We start from the raw sequence: 7705 nt of genomic DNA on the forward strand, positions 1-7705 counted from the left end.
TTGGAGTATTTAGTTATTCAGTTTATTGTGTTTCCCAGGAAAAAGTTGTCTAAAAAAGTTAACATGGCCAAAAACCTGTTTTGTTCATCTAATCTAGAATAAATATAAATTCTATATAAATTAAGTGGATTTTGAAAGGTCAGTAACTATACATGATTGACTAGTGGCTACCATATCAGACAACACAGCTCTAGAGTGGCATTAAAAGTGTACACAATCTGGGCTGGGATTGTGGCTCGGTGGTAGAATGCTTGCCTAGCATGTGTGAGGCACTGGATTTCATCCTCAGCACCACATAGAAAGAGAACAAAAGAAAGAAATTCATTGTGTCCATGTACAACTGAAAAAAAAAAAGTGTACACAATCTTATGGCAATTCTAAATTTGGCAAGGTGTTTAGAGTCCGTTAATACACAAAGCTCTGCTTTGATAGAGCTTACGTTCTGGCATAGAGACAAATAACAATAAAATTAAATCAGAAATCTAGAAAAATAATAGTGTTCAGTATCACTAAGATGAGCAGGGCAGGCTTCTTAGCAAAAGGTTCTAAGAGGTTCTAAGCAAAGAAAGACTTGAAGGACTCTTAGACAAAGGGATGTATGTAGGGGCCAAATGTTTCAGAGGGGCCTGGCCTGCTAGAGGAAAGATATGCCTGGCTTGTTGATAAAGCAAAACCAGTATGACTGGTCAAAGCAATGGTAATAGGAGATGCAGTGAGAGATGGTACAAGCCAGATCAGGTCCCAACGGATTCTCAGCATTGCTGCCTATGAAATCACCCAGGGAGCTTCAAAAAGTACTTATGCCTGGGCCCCACACCCTGTGAAATGACCCAGTGGCTTATTGTGTACCTAATAACTGCACAATGGTTAAATGCAAGGAAGGAATTTGTACAAAGATTGCAGGTCTCCTCCCACGACCTTTGAGTAACATTGGCCCTTCTGTTAGATGTTTATTTACTATGTGATAGAGAATAATCCCTAGCATAATGCCACCATTAACCTGAAATTGAGAAGGACAGGTCAACTGGAAAGAGGTCTGGTATTTGTAGTTAAATGGACCAGTGTTTGAAACTTCATTGTTTTACCATTAGTGTGGCCTTGGGTCTCAGTTTTCTCAGTTTGGTGCCAAACTTGCTGAGTCTTGTGAAGATGTGTGAAATAAAGGATTTGTCACTTAATGGTGACTTGGATGGTTGTTTAAGGCAAGGGATTCATAATGGGAAAATGGGCTCTTCAAAGTAGAAAGTGGGATGCTATTAAATAGTTATTAAATTTATGAGTACTGGGGATCTCAGTGAAATGCCAGTAGAAACCTAGAAAGTTGTCTCTCTCTAGATAGTTCCTTTCAGGTCAAGTGTGTTCCTTGTCTGCAGAGCCTTTTGCTCACCTCCTACTCAGCCAAGTCCTACTTACCTTTTAAATTGTAGCTGAGGTGTAAATTCCTCAAGGAAATTTCTGCTGATCAACACTTCATCCCATACTAGAGTCAAGTTTTCTGATTAAATGTTCCTGGAATTCCCTAATATAAATAATAAATGGCTTAAGAGGTAATTGTCAATGCTTTCACACCATCTTAGAAAGGAATTTCTAGTTGGAAAATTTTTAAAAATTTCAGACAACTACATAATAGTGCTAAGCAAATGGAAAATTGTCACAAACTCTTAGAAGGGGTCCCTCAGTAGCTACCTGTGAGAAACCCAAAGGCAGGTAGAACATCTGACCATTTGGGAAACACCCTTCAGTGATATACTGGTTAATACAATGGGTTATACATACATACATACTCATCCTCAAACTATGTTCTTGAAATCGTGTTTTTTTTTTTTTTTTTTTTAAATGAGGATATCAAATGAGACCTTCTGGTAAAAAGGTCACTGATGTTATAGCAGGCACGCTTTGAGTTAAAACTGAGTTCTATCACATCACTAGTGTGCCCTGATCAAACCTCTTCTCTGCACCCCTGTTTCTTCATCCATAAAACTGGATAGCAAAATCAACATTGTGGGAGGATTGAATTAAATCTATGAAAACAACAGGATCAAGCCAGGCCAACAGTGAGTACTAAGAAAATACTGGGGAATATGTGGCTGCATCCCTCAGCTTTCTCTTTTCAACATAGTCACAATATCTAAAACAAGTAAATAGTGTCTAAATCCCATAATACTTTTTACAATTTGTCTTTTCTAAAATCTGGAATCTAGGGGTCATGTAGGGAAGCTTCCATGTTCTGTAAAGGATAAGAAGTAATCCCTGAGCACCATCTCCCATTTAGAGCTGGGTGCCCACAGCGTTTGTGGCACAATTTTGAAAAGAGGGAACCACTTTTGACTTCCTTTTCCTGTCTTGGTCTTGCCTTCACACTGCAAGCTTTCTTAACTTTATAGTCCACTGACAAGTTGGCAAATGGACTTCTCAATAAGTGGGAGAACAGGAAGGGTTTTTTGTTGTTAACTAACACGACGGTGCCTGTTTATGGATAGAGTACTATGAGTTTTTATATACATACGTAGGTGTGAACTTAAATAAACACACATTGCATAATCAAGCATATCCTTCACATTTAACACTTTGTAGTGAAAACATTCAAAGTCCTCTCTTCCTAACCATTTTGAAATATTCAATACAATATAATAATATTGTATAGGTATCCTGCTGTGCAATAGAACTCCAGTGTATTCTTCCCATTTAATTAAAACTTTAATTAATCACTTCCCAATCCCCACTCTTCCCAGTCTCCAGTAACTACTATTCTGTTACCGATAAGATCAAGCTTCTTTAGATTGCATATACAAGTGGAATCGGGTTATTTGTCTTTTTGCACCTGGCTTATTTCGCTTAATGTCTTATAGCCTCATTCATGCTGCCACAAATGACAATTTCATCCTTCTTGAAGGATAAATAGAAGTCCACTGTGTATATGCATCATATTTTCTTTATACATTCATCTATTGATGGACACTTAGGTTAATTCTAAGTCTTGGCTATTGGGAATAGCAAGGTTATTTCAAGAAGATGCTCTTATCCTGTATTCCTCTTCCTGTCTTTTCAGTTGTGCTTCAGTTTAGGGGGCAAGTGGAAACAGACTGTGGAGGTAATGGAAATAACTGGCCAGGTGTGGGGAGGGACAGGTGAATTGGATAGAAGCATGGAGGGCAACCACCAGCATCTGCTAAAATTTCTCTGCTGGTTCAGAAAAGGAGACCACACATTGCCACATTTTGGAGTTTATCAAGAGAGGCCACGTAAGGATACAGAGAAAAAAGAATTCTCATACTCTGTGGGTGAGAACATAAATTAGTACAGCCGTTGTGGAAAATAATATGGCAGCTCCTCAAAACTCTAAAAATATATCTACCATATGACCCAAGTAGCCCACTGATGGGCATATGTCTAAAGGAAATGAAATCAGGGTTGAAGAGGCATCTGCACTGCCATGTTTTACTGTAGCACTATCCACAACATGTGGAATCAGCATCACTGTCCCCTGAAGAACAGATGGATAGAGAAAAAGTGTTAATGATACACAATGGAATATTAGCCATAAAAGAATGAAATCCTATTATTTGCAGCAACATGGAACTTGAAGGATATTAAGTGAAATAAAAAACACAGAAAGTCACATGTTTCATGTTCTCACTCTCAGGTGGAAGCTAAAAAGTTGATCTCAAAGAAGTACAGAATAAAATAATAATTACCAGAACCTGGGAAGGATGTAGAAGAGGGAGGGAAGGAAAGAGAATGGTTAATGGGTACAGGGATGCAGCTAGATAGGAGTAACTTCTAATGTCATATGGAAGAGGATAACTAGGAATGACAATGATTAATTGAATATTTCAAAATAGCTAGAAGAGAGGAACTTAATGCTTCCAATAAAAAAAAAGAAATGATAAATGTCTGAGGTGATAGATAAATGCCAATTACCCTGATCTGATCATTAGACATTGTATACACGTATTGAAATAATGTATTGAAACAATATACCCCATAAAAATAGGTGATTACCATGTCAACTAAAAGTAAAAAAAAATGAAATAAGATAATTTAAAGATGAAATAATTTAAAACTAGTTGGTTTTGCTATTGCACTGTTTCAATGAATTTAGTGAGCATATTCAGTATAGTTTTCTTTTTGACAGATAAAGAATATAAAATAGAAAAAGACTTCAGGGACCCAGATGTTTATCTAAACACTCCTGATTTTTAAATGTGTTGTGGGATTCAAAATTGTTTTCGGCGTGGGTCTGTCTTCTGTTGAGTCGTGGGTGAAGACTACTAGGAAAGCAATTTGTGACACTGAAGCAAGGCTACCTGGACCCTTTCCTCAGTCACTGCATCAAAGGCCATAAGCTGCCTGCTTCCTCTTTAAGAACACTGTCCAAATTTCTTCCAAGACTTCCGTTTGACTCTCCAGGCCACTGAGAGAATGCTTACCAGATTTCATTTATGCCCTGCTAAAACTTTGCGTGGTAAATGTTGTGTGAGCATTATGGACCTACTGAGAAACAGGATTCAAAAAAGATAAACCTACAGACAAAAGTCTCCTCAACTCTCCAAAGCCAAACAATGCAGGACTCTCAGATATCAGCGACCCCAAGAGGCAAGCGGGAGAGTGAGTCTTGTGGGCCTGTGGTTGGCTGGGGATCCGTGCTACCCACAAGCACTCCTGTACTTCCGAGGCAACCAATTCCTACAAGGCATGTTCACGCCGGAATGGAGTCCTATCCTCCAAGGGGTCGTTTGAAATACATGGTCAGCGTCTGGAGCCCTAGCTGGTGGGAGGAAGTGCCCTCTGTGATCGGATCTTATTTATACTCTAGGACTAATTAATTCTCAATTGGCCGACGGCTGTTCAGCGGGAAGTTCTCATACTATTCAAGGATGGAACGAAGCTTTCCAGGTTAGGCAAACTGGTACAGTGTTATTTCTAGAAGGCATCATGCCAAAGGGGTTCTCATGCCCTGTTCTAATGGTCCCAGCTGCTGACAGTCTCTTACTGCTATGAAAACGAGTAAGGGCACCAACGAATGGATTACAGGCATTATCCATGGTGGTCAACAGAACAGCCTGTACACAGCATCTCTTCTTCCAGTGGGCTTGGCCTTGCGCTTGAGAACCTGCGGCTTGAGAACCTGCCCTGCCTCTAACTAGAAACACGGGGAGTGTCTCAACATCTCCAGTCTTGTTCTCTCCAGAAGAGGCTTCCCAGGCTCCTGTGAGGAAAAGCCAAACTGCGAGGGAAGCGCTTAGCAGTGTGTGTGGTCGTGGTAGCAACGTTATGCCCGTTAGCAGTTTTTCCAGAATTGGGATAGCCCCGCCAAAGAAGTAAAACGTCCCTCAATTCCCCCAAACTGTCCCCCCCTCTTCACTATTGTCACAATATTTTAGTCATACCTCTGATGAAACTTATCACAACATACTGTGATTTACCTACTTACCTCCTTGACTAATTGACTGGAAGCTTTTGGAAGACTTGTCTGCAATCTCAGAACCACCTGACCCAGGGTGCAACTCTAAATTGGGGCATGATGAATTTTTCGTGTGTGATTGAGTTTTTATTGGATTCAGCATGACCAGTGGTTAAGAGTGAATATAAAATAGATCCTATGAACCCAATGCCTGCAGATCTTGCTCTTGAGAGTGGAAAACGAATTCTTGTTGAAGTTTCATTATTTTACCTTAAAAAACAAAGAAGGGACAAAAAGCTAACAAAGATAGGAAAATAATGTATCTACCAATCGCCACCTCCTGGTGGTCAAAGGTTTGCCCTATGAAACACTAGCTGCCCACCCTCCCAGATCAGCAGGCAGATCCCTGCCATGGCAGAAGACAAGAGGCCCCTGCCCTTAAGATATCAGATTATAATACATGGCCAAGGGCCCAGAGTCAGATGGTAGGATGACCAGTTTAGAAGAGAGCCCATAGAGTCTAAATAGGTGCTAAAATACAGGAGACTACTTGATTTGAGATTCCCCACAACACTTACTGGCATAAAACTTTGCTTTCCAGGAAATGACAGGGTCAGTTCCTTCATGCTATTTGAAGGACGAAATCTTGGCAGATTTCATAAATTTGAAGTTTCCTTCCCCTGAGCCCCTGAGCCTTCCCAAATTTGTTTAGACTGACTCTGCCAACTACCAGATTTGCTTAATTGTAGAAATTGCATGTGAAATATTGTCCCCTGCTTTGCCAACCTTGTGATCATGCTGCCTTCTGAACAAGGCCATGTGTATTCATGGGCTTTACAACCTGGGAAGCTCCTCACGTAGTTCCAACAACAGCTTAGCTTCCCCTGGAAGAAGTCACTTAGATGGTGAGGAAAGCAGTCCTAACTTGAAAGTCAATTTCAGCAAGGTAAGAGGATGCAATTTAGTTAAGGTTGAGTTTTTGGAACTATTGCAAGAATTATGAGCTAAAAATTTCAGGAAATTTCAGCACTTAAGACTTCTTGGAGCTTCCGTTGGAAATGGCTGCACCAGGAGAGGCGAAGTAAAAAGGTTGTAGCTTAAGCTCCGGTGTGTTAGAGGACGAAGAACTGGAGAGGCACCTACTGTTGGGAGGAGAGCAACAGGGTCAAGATGGAAAACCATAAATCACATGATATCATCAAGGAAAACTCAATTTTTTATATCATAGCCATAAAAAATGTACTACCAGAAGCAGAAAGGAATCTACTTGAACATGGATCCACATATATTGGACTTAATGCTGCTTTCTGTGGCCTAATGGCAAACAGTCTATTTTGGAGCATCTTGCACGTAACACAGACCTGAATAGCCACTGGCTTACCGATGACAATGCTCCCGTTTTTGACAGCAAATGCATCTTTCAAAGGTTTTGTTAAGTTTACCTTGAGTATAGGCGAATTGAATTGTGAATCTGTACCGTGATATGGGTGGACTTGTTGGTTTTGTTTTAGGGGAACCGTACCCTGTTTTCTTGGCTATACCTATAAATGGTAGCTAGCAGCCACGTACCAATCAGCTCTGCTACCCAAGAAAGGAAACACCTTAACTTCCTGGATTAGAATTTCTAAGCCTTTCTTCAGAAAGATGTTATTTCCCATTTTACTTCAGACTATGTTTGCAACATATCCTGGGTATAGACAATATAAAGTACTTATAAAGGCCCTTCAGATACCTGAACCTGGTCTAGAAATTCACTGGTTTTAAGCAAATGTGTATACAAAAATAAAATTATAAAGATTAAAAAAAAAAAAAAAAGACTTCTTGAAGGAACTCAGGGGCTTCAGAAACAACTTCCCACAAACTTTGAAATTGTGTCACAGTTGACAATCTCCATAAACATACCCAAAAGAATAAAATTAGTAAAGGAGACAGAGACTTCAACTCCAACACTTACTGAGCACAGGCACTACGCTGGGTGCCAATAGCATATGAAGACTTAACTTTGCAATCAGACCTTGGAATACCAGCAGGAAGCAGTGAGTGGCATTTAGACAGAGCTTGAAGAACCAGCAGGATCTCACTTAGCAGGTGGGCTAGAGGATAGGAGGGAGGAGCCAGCCAGGAAGAAGGAACATAGGTAGAAGAATGGAGGTGGTGAGTAGCGGAGGATTCGTAAGCCTGAATCTGAGGGAGCAGAGCAAGGGGGCAGAGGGAGGATGCAACTAATTCTTGGGCTTCAGCATTCTCGTTAGATTCTCTACCAGTCTTAGACTCAAGGGCCACATAGCACAGTCTGTTGTA

General features: G+C 40.3%; 1 pseudogene; it reads left to right on the top strand.

Annotated features, from left to right (window-relative positions):
* Positions 1–6574: 6574 nt before the first annotated feature.
* On the top strand, positions 6575–7168 carry LOC124978997 (transmembrane protein 126A-like; annotated as a pseudogene).
* Positions 7169–7705: the final 537 nt, after the last annotated feature.

This window comes from Sciurus carolinensis, chromosome 1 (genome assembly GCF_902686445.1).
Source record: "Sciurus carolinensis chromosome 1, mSciCar1.2, whole genome shotgun sequence".
Taxonomy (NCBI): domain Eukaryota; kingdom Metazoa; phylum Chordata; class Mammalia; order Rodentia; family Sciuridae; genus Sciurus; species Sciurus carolinensis.